The following is a 25,783-nucleotide window of genomic DNA, read 5'->3' on the forward strand; positions in this document are numbered from 1 at the left end:
ATCTGTTTGAAAATTGAAGGCTATATGACGAGAATTAAAAGCCAAACCCACAACGGGATTGAAGAACAGAGCGTTCTTTAAAATAAAAGTTTAAAAACATCACGACTCCTTTATTTACACGACCACTTACGTTTAAGTTAAGGATTACAAAATACTTCTACATTAAAATCTGACAAACCACGTGATGCATAAACAGCCAAATCTATGTTTAATCATAAACAAAACATGCATTTTTTTATCAATTCACTAAAACTTTTATCTACCAGAAACCACGCATTAGATATACATCATACAAACTGCCACCGTGTGTTATGACTCACGGCTCGATTACATAAACTATCTCCCCTCTCCCCTTCTCCCCTTTGGAAACCCTACAAAGGGTTCGAAGTTCAAGCTTAGCCTGTTTGCAGCGGATCGTAAATGCCGTGATATGTAGACATTACCCTTTGCAGACTATGAGCAAAGGTTTATGTTTGTTCGTTTATCGATGTTTGCTCTGAAGGTTGATCGGTGAAAATATTGCAGGGATTTGATAAATCGGTATTGTATATTGAATATTTCAAGGGTATATTTGAACGAGTTGCTTATATCGATTGAAGTTTTGCGATTGGAGATGTGCTACAAAAACCACAATAAACAGCCTATCCCACTGCTGGGCACAGGTATTTTTCCATATAGGGAGGTTTGAGCATTGATCATCATGCAAGCTCATTGCGTATTGACAACTTCAGACTCCAATATTCGGAATCCTAGTTCCAATGTTATCACGAGGTTTTCCTAAACCATTCGTCAGAGGTGTCTTAGAAAAATTAAGAAAGTTCATTTACTTTGAGAAAGTTTCATTGATACTGGACTGCGTTAACGATCGAACGTGTATCTTCGTGCATACAAACAGTATGCACGAAGATACACGTGCGTAGTAAAAACTCGTGCATAAAAACTAGCATCTCGATAACGAAACTGTACTATTAAAGGGCCTCTCCTAAAGCTCACTTATGAAACAGCGCAATTAAATAAGGTTTCATACACAAACTGTAACGTCAAAATCTTCACCTGAGCAAACAATTTCAGGATTATCCTAAATAGATTTGTGTTCTGTCTCTAATCAAATACACGTGTCGTATAATTCTATTTAATCTGTTTAATAGAATCGGGTATAAACGAGGTCAGGTTCCTATAAAACATTTGGCTAACTCTACCTGGAAGCTTGGTACCTCTCACAGTTGTGGAAGCGAGTTGCACTATATGGGATAGAGCGGTGTCCCTCTTCCACACTTGGTAACTTGACCACAAGACGTTGTGGAAGGTCCTGAACACTTACTTCAACGGTGTATGTTGCGTTTAGAAGCTAGTTGTGTTATCTGTTGCCCCGGTATGTCAACTCCAGTAGCGGAGCCTGGTTGTCTGTTGGCTTATCTTTGAGCCATTAGGGAACTAATTGGGACTGGTTACTATGTATCTAACTGTACCTTGAACAGCTACGCGCAGGATGTACAAGCATAAATCTTGTAGACATCATTAATGCATTTTTAGCCTATGTAAATATACTCAGATTCTTCGTTCATAATCCTCCTTTTTTGCGAAGCCTGGCCAATTTTGAACCATCTACTAGAAAAAAAATCTTACTGTAGCCATTGAACCCGTCACTTTATTAACTAATAACTACTTTAAGCATTTCCGCCACCAGAATCGCTGTAAACGATAAGACTTATCAATCATCTGATTATTCTGAATACATTTTATCAAATTTAATTTAAATAAATCTACAATTCGGCGAAACAAACGCAAACTATAAAGTAAGTATAAGTTATAATAATATGTAATTCGGTCGATCTATTATAATTCATATAAACCCAGATAGCGTATCGTAATCAGACTTAATATTATATGAAGGATGTCACGTCGCGGTCACTCGCCGCGTTTATTGAGGATATTCGTACCTTCGTACATTGTACAAATGTACGGCCCAGATGTCAGTCAAGGTGCCTGCCTACGTACTTATGTAAGTCCTTAGTATCTGCAGTTATGGCTATGTTTACAACCCTACTTACCACCTCCACCTTTTTTTTTGGACGTGGTGTAAATCCTCATGGGCATCCTTCGCTCTGAGGAAGGTAAAAACGTGTGCCGAAGTCTTACCGGTTTAAACCCTGTGCTACCCCGTTCCTCATAGTCAGGTTCCCAGCGGGAAAGTCTTCGCAGACTACATTGAATACTAACCAGCTCCTAAAGTAAGCTATTTGCAGTTTCGTAAACAAGATGGAGCGCATGCGGTGAAGAAGTCTCTTTTCTACAACTGCAATTTTTTTGTTTTAAAAGGAAGTCGTAGGACTATAGATGTAAACATAGCCCTGATGGTCTAAACATTTTTTATTGATAGCAGCTAAACACGAGAAATTAATTTCATTATCTGTGGTCCAGAGAATAGAGTTTTCCCTGATTAACGTAGCAGAAAACCTGGTAAAAAAGAGATATCCATTCGGATAATAGATGCGGTTAAGTGATACAAGTTTATTACTGAAACGTGAATAACACTCAAAAGTAAGAGTTCCTACTATAAACTTTATATCGTCAATATGTTTAAATTTTATTTCGGACATCGACCAACCTTTGAAGCAATGAAGAGAAAGCTAAAGTACACCATTTACAGTGAATGTGTCAATAACATTTATAGATAACCACCCTCCCCGGGCCTAATAAAACCTTTTTGAAGAACACAATTTGCAATATGGGTCACCCATTCTACCTCTATCCAAAAGTTGACTGGAAGATATCGTTTATAGCCATAAAATTGACGTTGAAGACCATCACTGTGTAACATTAATTCAATGCTGTGTTTTACGACGTACATTTAAGATTATGGGCTTCCATATTTCTTAAATAAATGTAAAAATAAAAACAAAACCAAATAAAATATGTCAACAAACAATTGGTTAATGAACCAGAAACCTTGAACATGATATAAGTTCATTATCACGTTGAATGAAGACCTAGAAAACTGTCACACAGATCGTTATCAAGTAATTACTGTTACAGCTTTCAATTGTTCCGTTGACACAATCTCTGTTTGTATCTACAAGAATATAAAGCTTTTGCTAGCGATAAGAAATGTGGCAGCAAGATGACCTAAAATATCGTCTGTCGTTTCGGAAACATTTTTCTTTCTGGGTAACAGAAAAGAAAGCAGTTACTTCAATAAAAAGCTCTTAAACGTATTTAACGACATGCAGCTATTAAACCAGATACAAAGGCGAGTAAACAAGGTCAAGACCGGGGAGGTGCTTAAAATTGATTTGTATGGCTTGTGCCAATTTACAATAAGTACCTACTTATTCATTTCGTAGATATTTGGGTTAGATCAGTCACGATTTTCTGACTGGTTTTACACCACACCTTAGCCATAATATCGGGGCCATTGTATTTCAAATGTTATTGTATTAATTGACAGATAAAGAAATAAATCATTTAAACCAGCTATTGTTAAATACACGTTTAAATCGAAGGAAATAACATACTGGTATTACATTACTTAACAAATGAACATTACTAGTTGTAAAATAGTTATTTTTATTAACCCTAGAAAGATAGTCTGCGTAAAATTGACGCATGCATTCTTGAAATATTGCTCTCTCTTTCTAAATAGCGCGAATCCGTCGCTGTGCGTTTAGGACATCTCAGTCGCCGCTTGGAGCTCCCGTGAGGCGTGCTTGTCAATGCGGTAAGTGTCACTGATTTTGAACTATAACGACCGCGTGAGTCAAAATGACGCATGATTATCTTTTACGTGACTTTTAAGATTTAACTCATACGATAATTATATTGTTATTTCATGTTCTACTTACGTGATAACTTATTATATATATATTTTCTTGTTATAGATATCGTGACTAATATATAATAAAATGGGTAGTTCTTTAGACGATGAGCATATCCTCTCTGCTCTTCTGCAAAGCGATGACGAGCTTGTTGGTGAGGATTCTGACAGTGAAATATCAGATCACGTAAGTGAAGATGACGTCCAGAGCGATACAGAAGAAGCGTTTATAGATGAGGTACATGAAGTGCAGCCAACGTCAAGCGGTAGTGAAATATTAGACGAACAAAATGTTATTGAACAACCAGGTTCTTCATTGGCTTCTAACAAAATCTTGACCTTGCCACAGAGGACTATTAGAGGTAAGAATAAACATTGTTGGTCAACTTCAAAGTCCACGAGGCGTAGCCGAGTCTCTGCACTGAACATTGTCAGATCTCAAAGAGGTCCGACGCGTATGTGCCGCAATATATATGACCCACTTTTATGCTTCAAACTATTTTTTACTGATGAGATAATTTCGGAAATTGTAAAATGGACAAATGCTGAGATATCATTGAAACGTCGGGAATCTATGACAGGTGCTACATTTCGTGACACGAATGAAGATGAAATCTATGCTTTCTTTGGTATTCTGGTAATGACAGCAGTGAGAAAAGATAACCACATGTCCACAGATGACCTCTTTGATCGATCTTTGTCAATGGTGTACGTCTCTGTAATGAGTCGTGATCGTTTTGATTTTTTGATACGATGTCTTAGAATGGATGACAAAAGTATACGGCCCACACTTCGAGAAAACGATGTATTTACTCCTGTTAGAAAAATATGGGATCTCTTTATCCATCAGTGCATACAAAATTACACTCCAGGGGCTCATTTGACCATAGATGAACAGTTACTTGGTTTTAGAGGACGGTGTCCGTTTAGGATGTATATCCCAAACAAGCCAAGTAAGTATGGAATAAAAATCCTCATGATGTGTGACAGTGGTACAAAGTATATGATAAATGGAATGCCTTATTTGGGAAGAGGAACACAGACCAACGGAGTACCACTCGGTGAATACTACGTGAAGGAGTTATCAAAGCCTGTGCACGGTAGTTGTCGTAATATTACGTGTGACAATTGGTTCACCTCAATCCCTTTGGCAAAAAACTTACTACAAGAACCGTATAAGTTAACCATTGTGGGAACCGTGCGATCAAACAAACGCGAGATACCGGAAGTACTGAAAAACAGTCGCTCCAGGCCAGTGGGAACATCGATGTTTTGTTTTGACGGACCCCTTACTCTCGTCTCATATAAACCGAAGCCAGCTAAGATGGTATACTTATTATCATCTTGTGATGAGGATGCTTCTATCAACGAAAGTACCGGTAAACCGCAAATGGTTATGTATTATAATCAAACTAAAGGCGGAGTGGACACGCTAGACCAAATGTGTTCTGTGATGACCTGCAGTAGGAAGACGAATAGGTGGCCTATGGCATTATTGTACGGAATGATAAACATTGCCTGCATAAATTCTTTTATTATATACAGCCATAATGTCAGTAGCAAGGGAGAAAAGGTTCAAAGTCGCAAAAAATTTATGAGAAACCTTTACATGAGCCTGACGTCATCGTTTATGCGTAAGCGTTTAGAAGCTCCTACTTTGAAGAGATATTTGCGCGATAATATCTCTAATATTTTGCCAAATGAAGTGCCTGGTACATCAGATGACAGTACTGAAGAGCCAGTAACGAAAAAACGTACTTACTGTACTTACTGCCCCTCTAAAATAAGGCGAAAGGCAAATGCATCGTGCAAAAAATGCAAAAAAGTTATTTGTCGAGAGCATAATATTGATATGTGCCAAAGTTGTTTCTGACTGACTAATAAGTATAATTTGTTTCTATTATGTATAAGTTAAGCTAATTACTTATTTTATAATACAACATGACTGTTTTTAAAGTACAAAATAAGTTTATTTTTGTAAAAGAGAGAATGTTTAAAAGTTTTGTTACTTTATAGAAGAAATTTTGAGTTTTTGTTTTTTTTTAATAAATAAATAAACATAAATAAATAGTTTGTTGAATTTATTATTAGTATGTAAGTGTAAATATAATAAAACTTAATATCTATTCAAATTAATAAATAAACCTCGATATACAGACCGATAAAACACATGCGTCAATTTTACGCATGATTATCTTTAACGTACGTCACAATATGATTATCTTTCTAGGGTTAAACATGTGTGAAAGATTTCGTAACCGAAGTTTTTTCTTTTGCTTTTCGCATAGGTAACGTGAAGCTAAATAAAATTCGCAATTGAATTAAATTCGTTTTCTTGAATACATTGCGAAAACTTCACGTAACGCTTGGCGAGGTATTGTTACGAATTTCTTTTTTTATTGCTGCAATAGCACGTCAATGGGTGCAATCCTTTTTGTACAAAACCTGCACGTATAATTATTTACATTCAATTGGTATAAGACCGCAAATCTTTGGCCTAGCTTGTGAAATATTAGGTAACAACTACGCTTTATGGATTTTATAGCAGTCATTTATCATACAAATCGTACTGTTTACGACCTACTTATCGTGCTATTATGTTCAATGGCGAAATACAGAGTTATATTTTAAGATTAAATAATTCCTCAACTCGCAAGATTACGAGTAACTTAACACTTACATGTACTTTGATCTATGTTATCCACCGTTATTCAAGCTCGCCATTTGACTTCAGGCTCCATAAAATAACGACAAGCGTATCAAACAACCTAATAAACTTAGCAGTACCAATTCAATTGTCTTTGCTCACGATCTATGACACGATAAAAGTAGTAGTGCAGCGAGTTATTGGCAGAGACGGCGTAGGCATGGGCACAATTGACCGCGCATCTGTCGTGACGCTAAGACATTACAGCCTCTCTACTCCAAGGGGATTCAGTTCATTATCTAATGTAATTAGTTACTAAGCACACCCAATTGAGTACACAATCAGCCTCAGCATTTGTTGCGTACTCAATCCAGTTCCGGAACAGGAAATCCCGAAGAGGATCTTAATGCTAAAAGTTAAGGCGATGGATAAAACCTCTGATCTACCATTTTTATTTTGGGATCAATTTGGAAAGAGAAACATAATCCATTGGAGTATTGGACACCCCGGGATTTTCCATTATTAGTAGGCCTTTTCGATAGGAATCAAATTTTGTAAGCTCAGGGACTGACAGATGAGTTGGTTTCCAAGGTTTAGAGTATTATGAGGTATCGTAATAATTAATATTTTATCCTTATTTGTAACATTCCACTTGAAACATAGTTTCATCATTATAATACTGATCAGTATTATTCATCCAAGTTTAATATCGTCAACGATATGATATGGACTTGAATAGGAATGATAAGATAAGTAGGTGATTTCGATGTTCTTGAAATTAGTTATTGCGATAAAATTGCTGGGGAATAACGCCCATGGGGTGTTGAGGAAATAATAATGTTACATCCAACTAAATGGGTTATGTAAATAACATAATCTAATTCTAATTATAATTACAACTTGTATTACAAAAACATTAATTTAAAAGTTTTGCACTGTAAAACTTCTGGTGCTTTTTTTTGTTATCATCCAGCTTCGACTTTAATACTGGGACACCTTTAGTAATAAAGAAACAATCACCGCCCAATGGGTATTACTTTCAAAGTTCACGCACGCACCGTATTTTGTTTTTTCCATAGCAGAAAGTTTCAAAATTGTCTACACTGTCTACAGGTTTCAAAATCGAACCATGAAATTGCAAAGATTTACGAATCTACGTAGGTATTTCAAATCGAACACTTTCTCACCCCTGTCTGAATCGCTCAGACCTGTCTGAGCCTACGGCTATGTAATCGCATTTTCTACGGCTCCAAAATGTTCGCACTTCCACTTCGATCTTTCACCACCCATATCACAGCTGTCTGCTTTACATAGTGATAGTAACATTGCTTTTTACTGAAGAACTTTTATATTTTTTTTCCATGCGTTTTTTTCGTAATCTCTAGAATCTACCTGGAATGTAGGTTATTATCTAATCAAATCAAAAGTAATTTATTCAAATTAGGCTACTGAATACTGAGTAGCACTTTTTGAAGGTCAAATTACATTGGAAAGCACCATGTTTGCCCACCCTTCAGTTAAACGAATTTATTTCTCGTATACTCCAGTTACAGCCAACTTCAACAGTCAAAACTTTCAGTTTCATTTTAATACGGCTTCTGTACCAGACAGTGTCAAGTTACACAATAACCGAATTACCTTTGTTTAAACAGGAAACACTAATTGTATTAATTTAGATTTCAGTAATGTAGTCCGAAGTTATTTTTTAGTTTCACCTGTCACGTAAAACCAAGTTAAATTAGAACCATTTTGGTATACAGTACACTTTTTGTAGAATGTTGGTCACAAACTCACAATACAATACAAGGACACTTTCAAGATGGTCTGAGGTTGAAGAAAAATACATGAATGAGAAAAAAACGAGCTAGTCCTGTTTATGATTGTCGTGGGAATAGGATTAATTCTACGGGCAAGAAACAATGGAGAATGGCGTAAACGAAGGGAGACCTATGCCCAGAAGTGGATTATTCCGGGCTGATAATGATGACTGCTGTATGTCAGAAAGTCGCTGATCCAATTTTAAATTACATTTTACATTAAATTAGATAGAATACTATTCAATTTAATATACGATAAACATTTTCGATTAAACATTATTTATTTACCTTTTGTGATATCATATTCCTGTTTCATCAACAGTACCTACAGTACAATAATTATAGTCATATCGTTGTAATTGCCTGAACTGATGTGGTAACGGACTGGCATATTACATTTTGCGTTATTTTTGGTTGCAACCATGATAGTGACAACTGTTTGAATCATAACCACACAATTAAACGTAAATGGTTAAGTGGTTTTGGTTCATGAAAACGGTTTTTATGTGGTTAAAAGTTTTTTTTTATAAATTCCCGCACCTAGTTATTTAATCCTTGTATCACGAGGGGTTTCACAAACATTCAACTCACATTCCAAAAAACGAGAACTTTTGCCATTCAATTTAATGTGCAACACTATTCGATATTCAGTCAAAGCACTATTCGGCCAAAACTCTCAGACCAAAAACCAAGACATTACCATTATTAAAAAATCCTTTTAGCACAACTGCTTAAAAGGAGAGCAATTTTATAGACCTTTAGGAAGAGGAGGCTGTTAGCACTCAACCTAATAAACGTCCTTAACGTTAGTACTATGAAATCAAGTCAAGTTATCCAACGACTGACCACTCAACTACACCCTATCATCAAAGCACTTACAGACACGTGTCTTGGAGTGGAATCGACGTGGGCAGGATAAGTGCGCCTGTTATTTCCTACATTAGCCCTTCAGCAGATAAATAAGTGTCTGTTAGTTTGGGAGCTTTGATCGTGAGGAGTTATATACATACACTAGCTGTCCCGGCGAACTACGTGTCGCCTAACAGTCGATGATCACAGAGGGGACAAAATATTAAGGGTGGACAACCCTCATCACTTAGGGTTATGAAAAATTGATAGTAGCCGATTCTCAGACCTACTGAATACGCATATAAAATTTGGTAAAAACGGTTAAGCCGTTTCGGAGGAGTACGGTAACATAGTGACACAGGAATTTTATATATTAGATTTATTGGATGAAGATCAGACGTCGGATTTTTAATTAGTTTCAAGTCGTGTAGTCGTTTTAGCTGTCTCTACTGCATCAGTTTTAATCTAAGCGCTACAGCAGACCACTATATAAGATTGTCCATTCGTTTAGCTATTCTACAGACCGAAAATCGAGAGCTAAACTATTATTAATCCAAAAACCTCTTTATCTAAAGCTGGCAGCTGCTACAGGATACAAATGATAAGTACTAAGAGCGAAACAATATGTTATCAAAGCTGTATTTACATACATACATACAAAAACATGTATTTTAGGTCATTGTATGTAAAACTTAATTCTAAGCGATGCGTGGAGTTATTTTCTTCGCAACAGCGTACACAAAAGATTGCTAAATCAACAATTTAGTTTTTGTGTGTACTTGTGTGTGTAACATATTTTGATTTTATTACTTTTTGTTACTTGTGAAGTCGAGTAATATAATATTAATTTTTATAGCACATTTTTTTTATTGAACCGCGGTAATTTAATACCTACATGTTTAAGTAGATATCAAAATGTGAGTCTCAATACTTTCTACGTTGGGAAAGAATGCATACATATCAGTAATTATTACCTATTCATGCTGTTTGTTCTACATTTCACGTAGATATTTAATAATATATTATCATGTAGAATCATGCTATATTTGAAATCATGATACCTATGAATATTGATAAAATTCAGAATACAACACGAGTTCCTATAATTTTGGTAATTAACAGTAATTATCAATTAAAAAATTAGCCAAAAAATATTTAAGCACAAGTAAATAGTCACATTAAACCTTAAGGACTGGAATATCTAACACGTCGACGACAAACTAAAGTTGTAGTTAGGGTTGCCAGGCGACTGGATAAAATCTGAGATGGTAAGGCATTGTAGGTCCGGCAAAACAAAACTTTATCTGGCTTGTATCTGAATTCTATTTTATTTATATTTCATTCATGATAAAAAAACGTATTTCACGAACTATTTTGTCGTACTCTTTACTTAACTGGTTAAACTGGCTGGTCTATCCGACTAAAAGACGCGACCTGACAACCCTTGTTAAGAAATGAAACTACTTTTACCTTTTTACTTTTTTAGGTATCATGGTCAGTCCGCCCGTGACCATGATACCTGCAAAGGTTTCGAAACGTCGGGAACTAAAATCTAAAATTAAACCGCGATAAAATCCGTAAAAGTAGTTTCATTTCAATGTCTAACATTCGCGTAAACCTAAGAAACCACTATGTAACCCTTGTTAAATTCGATATTTTATATGAAACATTTTTCATTTTAACTCATAGGCGGCAACATTCCGGAATGTCTAGATAATATCTAAAACGATTAGGGAGTTAATAGACGCCGACAATGCGTAGATGACTCTATTAGATCTGTGATGGCGATATTATAACCATGAATCATAACCGCGTTTAATAAAGAATATTTTTACGACGGTTAACACTGTTTTACGGTCTAAAGATACGACACTGCGTTGATTTAGGTGAATAAATCACAATGTCATTATTATCATTTTGATTTCCTTTATCTTTCATTTTTTTACATAAAACTGTTAACCCATTTACAATTATGTTAAACGGTAATTCTGGTATCATGAGTCACATGAAAAAGGATGGCAGGCTATGGGCTGCAATAAAAAAGGAGTCTATAAGCTACTATATGAAGAACAGACACGTTGACATCGCCGTGTTAAAGATATCCATAGTACTTACATGGTGTTGGATAAAGCGTAGTCAAAGCTAGTGCTACCAATTAATAAAGCATATTTTTTTTAAAGTCTGATATTCTAAGGAAATAAGTCCTTGTATCGCGACGGGTTTCACAAACATAAAAATCGCGGGTTTCACAGGCATTTAAATTAATCGAGACAAACTAAGAACAAGCATTCATGGATCACACACATACTTGTCCTAGACGGGGATCGACCCCGCGACACGTTACACAGTGAACAGGCTGTATTGCGGGTTAACCTATACCAATCAGCTATCCGTGCATTATTTTATTACATGCTTGTATCGCCTTATAAAACTATATTTAACAACTATAAATTTATTTATTTATTTATTTAATTATCACACTAATCTACCATTACAGGTTACTTAACCTAATGCGGTAGCTAGGACTAAACAAAGGTGTGAACTAGGGTTTCAAAGATTGAATGTAAATATTTCTCTTTACATTTACAAAAGATTACCAATAGGAAATAACTGATAAATGCACTTTATTGACGTATGCGCATATAGCCGTATCGACAGAATGACTCAATAAAGACCATATAGGGACGAAGGGACGGCCCATTGAATTATGACTAATGTAATGTCACAAATCACAATGAACTTAACACAATGGCAATTCATAATGTGTTAAGTATTAGTATGTAGTATAAATGTGTTTCCATGTATTAGAAAACCGCATCAGGCTGTAGATCCCGGTAAATCCCGGTTGATTCATAAATACTGATATATAATTATTAGAAAATTATTCAATAATATAAATATAGGTGAGTATTGAAAAGAACTGAGATTTTCTTAGAATAAACGGTATATCTTTTTTCAATGAACTGGGTCATTTGGTGCTTTCTTATAACTTAGTATTCTGTGTAAAGCGTAGCATAAATCTTTAGACTGGTCTTAGCAAGGTGTTTGTATTACCCGGGAAAAAGGTCATGAAAACATAGTAGAGTAGTGTCTTTATAAAAATAATAGTATTAGGTTGAATCCTTTGAGATTGGAAGCGGACCCCCATATTAGCTATCCAATGTTCTTGCATGTCTGTATTTTCGAGAGGAAAATCTTTATATCTTATTTCATTTTCATTAAAAAATAAGCAGATCAAGTTATATTGTACATTACATCACAATGTTCGAGTCGTACACGGCTAAATTAGAAGAAAGCACATAAGTAAGTAGTACACAGCCCATTTATTAAGCACCAACAAAATATAAGTACGAGTAAACCACACTCAAAACCAAGGCAAACGTTAAAAAAGAAATTATAACAACTTATTCTAGCTAATAAAGGCAAATAACAAGCTATCTTTGATCTCGAAACCACTCATACGTCATACGTCATACATATCGTTACAGTGCTAATGAAATCTATACGATGCGACTCACACTGATTAACAAGATGCGAAGAAAGCGTTACGGACGAACGGACAGACAGAAAGTTGTTTACGATATTGTATATTCTGATCGGGATAAGTGCATGTTTTGGTTGTAGTTTTGCTTTTCTATTAAAGTTTATGGTTTTTTAACATAGATGAAAGCTGTTTTTAAAAGCATTCTCTAGTGGTTTAATATTTACATTTTAGTTTTGATGTCTTTTCAGGTAACTTTCAGCTGCAGAATGATTACAAGATTTCAGTTACAACCGAAAAAAAAGCATTTTTTTTTGACCCAACGCATTTTTGAAACTGCTTTTTAGTTCCCTCATATTCAATACTTACTCCTTTTCCATTATCAAAATGGTCTATATTAATTTACTTCTGCAGTCGTTAGAGTCTAGTTTGAAATATTATCTGTAACTTACGACTAAACTGCGAGCCTATAGGTACCGAGTACCCGCTGTGCCTCAGACACAAACTAACGAGTAACGTCTTAACCAAGTTGAAACTAATGTCTGATTTACAATGAAGAAGTTGTTGACTTTAAAGAAAACTTATCTGGGTGTTCCTGATTGAATATTTTGGAGATAGTTTGTGACCTTTTCTCAGGGCTTTGGTAACACCTTTTCGCACATTTAACAGCCCAATGATAAAAGCTGTAAGGGCTACAGTTAATGTCAGCAGAGGATTTTAATTCAAGCATTCATCAACTTAAGACTGGTAACAAGTGTACTATTAACGATAGATACTAATGGAAATTAAGTAAGTAGTAACTAATAACATTTTACAGCACAAATCACATAACACATAAGTACACATGAGTCATATGATCACAAACAATGTACAAATAACTCAATTATTCAATCTGACTCAAAGAAACGTGTGCAGTGATTACAGTTATAACTGTACCATTTGATAAACAAGGCGAAAGGTAAAGTACTAGTAAAACCGTCGAGCTATTTATGATCCGACGTCGATCGGCGCACGCGCACCGTTTCCGTAGTGACGGCATCGTAGGCTTCGATTCCTGGAATTTCCTACTTCCAATAGTATTGTTAAGTTTTTGTGTTTCATCGTAAACAGATGTGGATTTTTGGTTCTTAGAATTATAGTTTTTTAGGTGAGTATCCGTATAGAGGTTTATTAAGGCAGCTTGTATAATCAGTAATATTTCAGTACACATTGCCAATTACGCGAAAGAGGCGGGCTTAAAATTATGTAATGGAAAATTACTAAACAACTGACTACATTAAGAAAGTATTATTCAAAATGCAAATGCTTACAAATAGGGGATCGACTTAAAGTGCGCAATGCGCTTAACAAAGGCACAGCCGGTTATTCAGGCTTAACTTATTTTAATTAACGTTGCAGGCTGCCCAAAAAAGGAGGTTATATCTGCGAGGAACAGTGGAACAAAGACTGGTGTTGGGTACTTTGTAATAATGTCAGGCCTTTACGTAAGCGCTGTAAGAGATTTATGTTGTACTGGCTGCGAACTAATTGTTTACCAAATGCAATCATTGTTATTGATAAATGGCACTATTAGGAGAAAGTTGCGATTTATTGAGCACTGTTTTGTCTGTGGTTGTTGGTGGATATAATGTGGTTTTAAAAAGTAGAATCTTTGCTAATGTGTGTTTAGGAGAGCGCTGGGTGGGCGATACGGGATAGTGCTACTTTGTAGCCTAACTTGAAAAAAACGCTAATCGCTTTAATACGTTTTTATAGTTAAGGAACTTGCCTCTATAGCTAGACTAAAGCACTCTTCTAAAAAAGATGATAATGTAAATCGCCCAGGGAAGATATCTTTTCCATTCTGTATAAAATATAAAATGTTATGTTTGCAAAACGCTAACCTAAAAGGAGTAAAAGAGGTCATGCATGCAATAGATTTTACGAAGAGACATTTGCAGTAGAGTTTATAACACTATAGTACAGCACAGCTCACGGTTCAAATAATAACATACATTATAAATATTTCCGCACATGCATTATTCTTTTAAACACGTGTAAAATGTGTACGACCTATTCAATACGGACTACGTATGTTTACGTCCACTTAACACCGGAATGCGTTAGTTTATATACGGGCACCCATCAGCTTACCTTTAGCCAATGACTCATAGAGTGTTGACCTGCCTACCTACCACTAACTCTCAATGTAATAATATTGCAGCTGTGTGAGCGTGACAGCGCTACACGATATAGAGCGTCATCTCTTTCTGACAATACCGATAACATTACTTTGTGGTAGTCGTTGTACATTTTATGGCTTAGTGTGAGTACTGTGATAATAGGAACTTTCTTTGTGTGAGTTACACGAATTGTTTGCTTAATCGCGAATACACGACGTCTTTAACTCTTAATTCTGTCGTTGAGTGGTCTTAAGATTTGTTTGAGGATTATTTGAGATTTATCTAAAGGAAAGTCGAATTGAAAGCCGGAGATTGTCTAGACTTGAGATATTGGTCACCTTATTGTGGAATGCTGTATCGGATGATTGATAATTATAATTAAGTAGTTAATTACCGATAAGTGCAAGTATTTGAAGATAACGAACATTACTGACAAAAATAAAATTATAATAGTGACATCTGAAATTACAAGTTATATATATAGGCAATTGATTGACACACACACTGATTGACTCAAATTTAATGATCATTTATTTTGTTTAATTTTTTTTCGAAGTTTTGGTCCATAACCTTAGTTTTTAAAACCAACTTTTTCAAACTAAAAGACACAACTTCCCATTTGCTAATTTCGATCATTTGTTTTCTATGCCAAATCTTCTATTTTCTCTCCTATACCGCAGTAACAAACGTAAATAGACACTTATTTATTATCTCACTGGACAATAAATAACAAAACCTTAACATACTTAGATCCATACACCAGCCTTGCATCGTTATAACAGGCTAAAGAACATTTGTATCTGTTAACTTGGCTATCAACCATTTGACCGTATAACGCATAACAAATTGCCACCCAGACGCCAACCCATCAATTTACATGCAGACTTACACAAACATTTGTTTCTATCATGTTGTATTACTTGGAATATCGAGACAATATCATTGTATAGGTTAGATGGAAAACATTAGCCATAATGGTAACAAAGCAAATTAATAATTGGTATGTGTTATCAGCATAATTGCAAGAAATTAATATAACCATATCATGCACTAATCAGAATCAAACGTTTTCATATTGAATAGGCTGTTTTTCAGGCACTTTTAAAACGTTACAATAATGACTCTAGGTGCACGGTTAAAAAATGCCATTCCTATGGAGAACTGTCAAGAAACTCCATTAAATAGATGACACCAATTTTTCTGTCACTTTTCCCCAATAAATGTTTATCTCTTCTTATAACCTCAAAAAAAAAGCAACACTCGATAATAAATTGCTAAATGTTAGACATAAAAATAATACAATCCATTCAAGACTCACAACACAATGATTTCATGAATCCATAATTATACCCACACATTCATTTCATAGAAAAAATTAAAACATTTCTAGGGACTCAACCCTTTAATGCACGTGCTATCGATTTTCAACCCCTTGCAACAACTGAATAGCGCGTTAATTTCAACCCCATTTGACTACAGTCGGCGCTCGGCTCTGTCCGGTATGACGTCACACGGTGAAACTGTGACAATGACTCATTGTTATCTATCCAGTTGGTAAACTTGTTATTTCGCCGCCGAAACCGGCTGATTTCGTAAAAGGAGATAGTTGAAATTTCCATTTATTTTCACACTTTATTAAGAAGTTACGAAGCTGATTTTTGTGGAACCTGTTTAATAACAACTACACCTATATGATTTCAGATTTATCCACGACAATTTTTCGTGCTAGAGTCTGTCTTTTTGTCTGTCCGTTGGTTTGGGTTGACCTTGGATCCTAAAAAGGACATAGGCATATTTTAACCACGACCTTCGCGTAGGCAGAGCCGTGCGCAAAATAAAGCTAGTTTAATGTAATTTCTGATCGGTCCTCGTATTGCAATAAAACACAGATTTGACAGCACATATCCCATTAATATCAAAAGCCATAAAATAACAGCATAATATTTATGGTCCATAAGACCTATAGGTGCAATAAGTTACACTTGAATAATTAAAGCTCCATAGACAGAAATAGCTTGACAGTTATTAAGTTTATTACAACCTGCCAAGCAATGCATAGAGATTTAATATCGTTTAAATTTACGGCCTGCAACGTTGCAAAGAATAACATTTTTTGACACAACGAAATAAATATGCTTGATGAATTTTCCACATTCACTTAATACTTAATCAATCGAATAGCGATAAAATTAAATCGGCCGGTCAATCAGTGATATAAAAATACGCATTTCTATGATAACATAAAATGCTTAGCACATACAGATGAGATCGTAATTTTCTAGAAGTTTTAAAGAGAACAAGTCTTTAATTATTCTATTAGCGTGAACATATTGAAAATATCTCGAGAATCACGCACAGAAACGTGAATGAAAACTGTGAAAAAATAAAGCGTGTTACAATGCAGAGCAAAAATGTATCGAGTAATCTTATCACAACTTCACAATACTTTACTTATCAGTATTAAACTGTAATTTCACTGTTCTTTGGCTGTGTTCAATAATTAATTGGAAAGTAAAACCGTGGTTGCACGCATCATGCGATATTTGTACGTAAGATTCGAAGGCATGACGGGGAAGAATCGAGAAAGGAATATTAAGCGATCAACACTCTTAATATAACATCTTTTAGCCATAGTAACAGAAGCCGAAGTATATCAACACGAGAGTATTATACTTGAAGGATGTCCTGAAGTCAACTAAGGATTCAAATAATTAAGACAAAGCTCTATTCAGCATCATTGTGATAATAGAACTCAAAACCTTAAAGAGAACAACTTACAGGACACAAAGTTCCTAGAAAGGCGAAATATAATCGCGAGTTTAATTGAAGATTTCGTTTCTCTTCATAATTCTCAATCAATTCTGCAAGTAACCAATTGCTCTAGATACATAAGTGACGAAACTAACAACAGTATTTTAGATATTACATTGTTGAACACCTTTTCTAAAGAACTTACTGCAATGCAGCAACTTTCAAGATTCTTTAAGCCTTAAAGAATGTCTAGACGTTTTATTAAGTCTTTGGCGGATCCCAAGTGCCTACGTGATTCAATTTTTACACGACCACAGATTCCAAAGAGCATTATGAGTCATTTATCAATAAAATAATGTACTCCATTAACATACAGTTATTAGTCTTTATTTACGTCACCAATTAAAATCAGTTACGGCTAGTTGCAAGTTGCGATAGTGAATCATAAGATCCATAACCTATAAGTTTGATAATAACATTTTCCACAGTTGCGTGTTACAGGTAACATTATTTTGTCGTGTAATCGTATGAATCATAGTTTTGTAACCGCTGCAGTTGGTTAGATGAAAGTTTGCATTGTTGCGTGATACTGTCACTGTAGCGAACGATTTATTTGGAACCGACCAAATTATGTTGTCGATTCGCAATTCGCAAGGAAAGTAAATAAGCGGTATTCGCAATCTGGTGAATGACAATCGGTGAAGAGCATCGAACCTGGATTCCAAAATGGAATCTAAATTGCTAATCCATAAATAAGCAAGCGTTGAGCGTCGACAGAGGCCTTTGCCAGCTAAGGACCGTTTACCCACACAATTATAATTGAAATCTCGTTTCGAAGGAACAAACAAAATAACATTTCAATTAATTTTCACGGATTAATCTTGGCTTCCAGTTAAGCTTAATTCTACAACAAAAAAAAACTGTCAGGCTTTATAAAATCTCCGGTTAAAGCAATTTAGATTATAAAAATTTCGAGTATGTCAATGCTTAATAAGATCAAGAGCATAGTTAAGTCACGTTGGTTAGCCACTATGACCATTCAGCCGTCGAGAGCAAGCGGTCAATGCCATTTAAAATATACCAGCCACCGTAAAATGGTACCTAACAGGTCAAACTATGTCAGAACATATCGCCTTTATTCGGACACTTCGTGAAGAGGGTGGGTTCTGGCTGGCTGGTGGGTCGATGATTGGTTTTAAACTGCGAATGTAGTGATGAGATGGTGAAGTGAGATTAAATACAAATGTTAAATATACAAATACAAATATGGTGGCTGAAGAAACTATGAGGTATGCTATGAACTACATGATTTGTAAACTGCATGTTTAAAAGAGAGATTGGCAATTTTTCTTTTTAAACTTCACGTTGTTTATTCTTTTAAGAGTTTCTTGGTCAGACTAGACGTTATTCTAAAAAATATAATAAGAAAAAGCTGACACACCCAGCCTGTTCTAGACCACAATAGTCCTTAACGTTGTATTATTTAACTTAGAGCGACGCATTCAACAGATAAACACCTACATAGGTGCGCTAACCAGCTAGATGGAAAAAACTGCAGACCTTATTAGACCTTAATTCTTACGTCATAAAGCTGAAAATAGAAACGATATTGCGACCACATTCTTCGCCCAAGGCCGATGCACAACGACCTACGGTGTGTCGTGTTTATGTGAGCAAATAAAGAGTACTAATTATCTAAGGATGCAATTAAAAACAAAGATTCAGACATTGTAGTTCGAAATAAATCTTTAAAGTTGAAACTGCTTGGAATATTTTAGAAATTATCATGAAATACGAAATGCTTTCGAATCTAAAATGTTGAGACCACAAATGCATGATATTTTTGGTAAACTTTTCCATTCAAGTGGTTTCGGAATTAAATGAAAAATATTTTAGTCTTCTTCGTTAGCTAGACTTGATGTTAATCCTTTCCAGATTGAAGGCCGAACTGGTCACGAAGAAGTTCTAGGTTAAACCCAAGCCAAAGTAAAAACAGTCGTGTCTATAACTGTGGATGTGTTTAAAAAAGATAAACTCAAACAATACCAAAAATAGATTTGTTTACATATCTGCGGCAAAGGCCCTCAACAACCAGAAACGAAAACACGTAGCATAATAATAATTTTGAGGGCAATGAGTCACACAGGAACTGAGAACGAAATGTAAAGGTCAAAATATGTTCTCGAGACCGTGCCCAAGATGAAAACGATTATTTCATAAAGTTTATGGGACATGGCGAAATTTTGGACACCTTTTACTACTTCCTTTTTAAGACCTTGGGCTTAAATGTCTTTATTCCGTATTGCTTCTGCTATCAAGATTTTAAGGAAGGTCTTGTCCATACAATCAAGGTCATAGGAGCAGAAACTTTGGCGTTTTTATTTTTAGCCACGGTAAGAACAATGCAATTGTTATAATTTGTTTTTAAACTAATATATCTATCATTTGGTCCTTTTAGGCGGATAGCAGTAGCACGTTTAAGAAATAGAGTATTTTAATAGTACACGGTATTTATGATCATTATCTAACATTCTCTGCTGGGGGTATTACAGAATGTTCACAAATGAATCCTTCCTTTTCTAATTAAATAATTACCACAGAATATTTACAGCTTTTGCTATTACATTACACCTAATAGGTAAACAAGTGACATTTATGTCAAAATAATTATGTATTCAAGCCACAAGCGACCACATCGCCGTACAGCTAACATGACATGAGTGACCCAGTTAACTTTAATAAAACGAGAATTTTAATCTATTAATTAATTGCATGCATAATTTACTCCATACACAAATATGTTAATTACTTTTAAAGTACTTTTGATGGTGACGGTGAGGAAAATTTACGAAGGACATAAATGCGCCTCAATAGTATTAGAAAAAGGTCCTGTTTTTTAAAGGTTTTTTCTTAATTAGAATAATGAAGAAAAAACTTAATTCTACACGTGAAGACTTGTAATTGGCTTTTTGTCAACTATAAGTAGTTGTTTATTTATTAAGTTTTATCTTTTAAGCAGTAAGTCTCCACGGTTTAATAAATAAATAAATAATACCAATCGCACCTAAGGTTGTATTCACCAAAAAGGACTACTGAAAACCATATCCGATTGCAGCACCCAAAATAAAAATGAACTTTTTAGTTTAGTGCTTCTAACGAGAAATCTATTTGATACAGCTAATACAAAGATCATTCACATTTCATACGTGTAATATTCACTGAAGTTAAAGTACATTACACATCAAAGGAAGATAGTATTAACATAGGTTTATCTATAAGGTTTGGTATTGGTTTATGTTAGCAAGTACACCATGTAACTTGTTTACGTTAAGCCGAGCTCATTTCGTCACGTCTCCCGCATTTATCTATAGATATACAGTAAAGCAAAGTGGATTTTCGCGTGTCTGTGTTTCAGTTAACTTTTAAGACCCCTTTGCAAGAGACTACGTTAACTTTCTTCGTTGAGATACACATTTTTTTCTAACGATTCGTGCCTGTGTTGCAATCTCTTGTAATTTTTAAATGTATGTTCAGCTTCATCCATCTGATGGACGAGGATAAAAGATTCGGGTAATGGAGATTTTTCAAAGAGCTTTTTTATCGATATAGATGTTAAGATATTATTAACCGACTTCAAAAAGGTGGAGGTTCTCAATTCGTTTGTACTTTTTTTATGTCTGCTAACTCAGAACTTCAGACTGGATGAAACAATTTTGTTATTTCGTTTTTCTAATGTAAAATTGGTGTCATTTGTTCCCAGAAAACATTTATTTGAAGTCGTACGTTCTTGTAGTTAGAAAATACTATAATTTTAATATTATCAAAGTTAAATTAAGAAGAATTTTAAGCATGCAAACCAGGGGCGGAGCACTAGATACCTTACTGTTTTTACCTCCCACATATTTACTAAGAGTTTGTTTATAAACCCACCCATAGTATTGATAAGAAAAGCATTACAGTGTCTGATAAGAATTTATTTACTTACAGAAATTATTTTCTTAACAATAATAAGAGCTTTCTGGAATTGTTGCAACATTTTAGTTTTCAAACTATAATTGATTACGAAATTGTTTATGAAAATATCTAATTAAGCCATGACTTTGAAGCTTTATCGAACTTAGCAGACTCTATAAAACTTTTTAATCGAAAGTTTCTGCCCTTAGTCAGTATTTTTTTTCAGTAGACATTTTGAATTGATCTTTATACGTAAGTCATATTTAACAGTATACTAAGTGTTGTATCTTAATTAACTTTAAATAATATAATTAGTCTACTGTTTTTCAAACTGTATTGCTAATATACTAGAAAACTACGTATTTACCAATTATTGTAATTAATAGCCCAGCCTTATCATTACTATTAAGAGGCCTGCTATTGGACGTCAAGGGACACTAACTGCAGTCTGTTAACATATAAGCACTGATTGATTAATTGACCCACTTCGAGAACGACGTTATCTCTCATCTTGAGTGCTTAAGTCTTAATGAGAACTAACTGGGTATACTGATGAATAATGAAGCGAGGTATTATGGTGATGTCGGATTTTATTAGTTATTGTTAGGCAATTGAATTGATAATGGTATTTTGTGCTTTTGTCGTGTAAAATAGATGATTAATACTTTTTGTAACTTGGGGAAACCTTATGGACTTTTTATTGCCAGAGGCCTGTATTGCTACTACTTTCGGGAAGACGCTGCAAATTACTGCGATTCTCAACAGGAAAGCCCCAATCCTGCAGAGCAGATTAAGTAGTGATAGGCACTCTTCTTTAATCTGAAGATGTCAACCCACCGGATGTCAAAGGTCTACACTGGAAAACAATCAACAAAAAATTCCGGGATACTCCTCCGTTCCCTTAAGCAGACGAAAACTATATCGGTTTGGTTTGTCTCACAATCCCAGGAAGGCTGCACGTCATCTTCGAGTCGTCGGTTCTTAGAGAAAAGAAAAAGTGTTGTAAAGGGCATTTTGTAGATTCTATAAACATTGCCTTCGACTACGCTGGCCTGGCCATTGATGTAGCAATTACAAAGAACTAATAAGTAGTGTGGTACCTATCGATAGGTACATTAATGTAATAACTCCTTTCTAATTGATTGCCCATGATAATAACAGCGGTTAATTAACTTGTTCTGTCTCATTAAAGAAATACGTTTATCGACAATTATATGCTTAGATGGCAGGGCATTATACTTCATATATTGTCGTCGTTTTTGTAATATTTTCGTTGTGTAATAAGGTTTACTAAATACTTTAGTAATAGCAGACACAGCTGCTCTTTGGAGGACTAGACTTCGGTAAGATGCTGCAATAAACAAGAAGTTCTTTGTACAAAAGATATGTATAATGATTATGGGTTTGTCAAATCGTATCCCGTTTCCATTAGTTAGCAATTATTCAGGTAGTGTCTACATCAAACTATACCAATACTGCCTGGCTGTGCTAGGCACGCCTTGGAAACAAAACAAAACCGTAATTAGCAAGTGACGTTAAAAATGTCCGTTTCTCTCTATATTAAATTTGGCAGTGAAAAAAAACATCATCATATTATGTTGCTGTACGTAGTTCTTGTAGACAGATGGTAAATGTTGTTAACTTATTCTCTGCATGTCGCATTTTTACTGCGAATTTTAGGGAATTGGCTTTGAAGCTATAATAGTAGCGTCAGTCTGGCAATTTAAATTAAAATAATCAATTTTACTGTTTTCAACATCATTATCTGAAACTAAAATTAACAATTACGAGTAGGTATCGCTTGCCAATATGGTCGATAAATGTGAAGATAAAAATGCAAATAAAATTTATTTATGAAATAATTACTACTTACTCATAGCATATAACTCTTATCTATGCAAAACTTCGATAATATAGTTGGCTTAAATAACAATAATGATAAAAGGTGGCTAGAGACGCGAAAATCATTACATGTACGTAATTTAAACTTTAAAAATATTAACGTAGGTATGTATACAGTGAAACATAGTATAATATATTTTTTTAATTGGCTGAAAGCTTGAAATTTAAAGAAGTGCGTGTCTAAAAGGCACTTTCATAAAATATTATACCTTAACGTCAACACCAGAAGGGAAACCCCATCTAAGAAAACCCTCTGAAAATTAAGCATTTGTTAAGCAAACGTCTACCCATTGCTTATTCCACATAGCATGATGCTTGTAGTAGACAAAACATGTCAAGGCAACGAATATCAACATGTTTTGAATACTAAAACACATGTGAACAAAATTGCCTGTTGGGTAACTACTGACGTGTCTTCGTGATATTTTACATAAGTTATATGTATGACTAAGTGTGTGTAATCGGTCGAGATATTGTCTGCTTAAATGAGGCATGTTAAATCTATTTATCTGTTGGGTTAAGCATTCTTTGCTACTGTTTTCGCTAAACGCGACAAGTTTACATTGAAACTGAATGATAATCATGTAATTTTGCATAGTGACGTGCTATGCTGTGTTTGTTAAGCGCCGTTTCTACTTCATACTGACGGAGAGAAGAAGTTTTGAGATAGTTTTCTGAATATTAATGTTTTAAACAGTATGTTCGTTTATTAAAGTTAGCATTTCAAATAGATTGACGAAGATTTGACCTGTGTAATTAGTCCTTAATAATTTACTAGTATGTGTTGTAGAGTAATAACATATGTAATATACAAAATGGGTGTTTGGTAGAATGTATTATTTGATAAATACTCACTTATACTGATAATTTCATACATATTGTCAAAAATACCTAATAAAATTGTGCTTTAATTAAATCTTTTTTTCTGGAGAGATACAATGTTTCCTGATTGGCCTTATCTTCTTCATAGCTATTTCTCTCAAGAAGTGTTTAAGAGGTGGTCTTAAAAAATAACTAAACAGGATAATTTCAAGTGTGATATGCACAGTTACTGATACCAGTGCTTAATAATGCTAACATTTACTATAACCTTCAGAGACCACTTGGCTGGCATTGATTAATGCACTTGACTTTATTTTAGAGGAGCTACTAAGTAGTAGTAAGGGGGTAAGATTATGGAAATAAAGGAAATATTTTCTATTTGAAGTAGTGTATAGTTACAGTGTAAGATTCATGTCAAAAACTCACAAAGCTTACATTTCAAGTGGGTGTTTTTTAGTCAATTTGAACCTTTGAACACTGTTAGAAGTTATGGGGTTTCATAATGACAATCTTATGGGGTTATAACCAAAAACATTTATGGTTATCTTTATATAATTTATATCAGAAACTAGATGACAGTATGGTTAAAAAAATATTAACTAAAGCAGTTTGTGATACAATGACATTAGAATTACCCAATAATAGGAAACAATTATAAAATGCACTTAAAAATTATGAGTCATTCTATATTACATCTAATTATTTTCACAAGTCATTACAATCTGATTAAGATAATCACTTCCGAACTATCATTAAATTGTTATTTCTATTAGAATCTATAATATATAATATGATATTACTAGTTAGACTTATTATTAACTAATTAGAAAGTATGAAATAACAATACTTTATTATGAAATGTGTAAAATGTCATTTAACTGATTCTATGTCGACAGCATTAAGGAAATATATTTTCATATTCAGGGAGTAAAGCAAAAATAGCAAAATACAGTTTTGAAACTATAAATATCACCATGAAATTTTGTTACATTATTTGTAACAAAATGTTATTGTGTTTGGTGTTAAGTTCGGTATAGAGGTACCTAACATCATGGTTTAACATAAAGGCTACATTATATTGAATGCATAACATTTATAACAGCCATAAACAACTTTGCAAGCCAAATCACAGGAAAAAGATACTTAACAATGAAATCTATGAACAACACAATTTAATACTGAAAGTCTATAAGTAATAGTGATAGTTAAACTATTGCAAGCAATTGAAAACAATTGAAGTTTCATCACATACAACATTACCATTTAATAGTTAGCATGCAAAGCGCCGCTCCAATCCGCATGACTAATAAGTCGGCATTATTGTAAAATTCTTCATACTAATTGTGTTAATAAAATATTCTATCTTATAAGTATGGTAATGCTGTATGCAAGTGTGCATAATGAGTTGCGTTTGTCTTAATGACATGTGTGTTACTTGTCTGCTAAAGAAATGGACCACAAATGATATTGTGGATATTTCTAAGGCTATTAAACACTTAAAAGGGTTGTTCGAAGGTAGGAAAGCTCAGTGACAATGTAGTTTTGATCTAAGAATGTAAAAACATTAATTTTTAACATAGTTAC

General features: G+C 34.4%; 1 protein-coding gene across 1 annotated transcript in view; it reads right to left on the minus strand.

Moving 5' to 3' along the window:
* Positions 1 to 25,783, minus strand: part of LOC113498282 (plastin-3) — a 53,786-nt gene that overhangs the window by 26,874 nt on the left and 1,129 nt on the right. The window lies entirely within an intron of this gene.

This window comes from Trichoplusia ni, chromosome 10, assembly GCF_003590095.1.
Source record: "Trichoplusia ni isolate ovarian cell line Hi5 chromosome 10, tn1, whole genome shotgun sequence".
Taxonomy (NCBI): domain Eukaryota; kingdom Metazoa; phylum Arthropoda; class Insecta; order Lepidoptera; family Noctuidae; genus Trichoplusia; species Trichoplusia ni.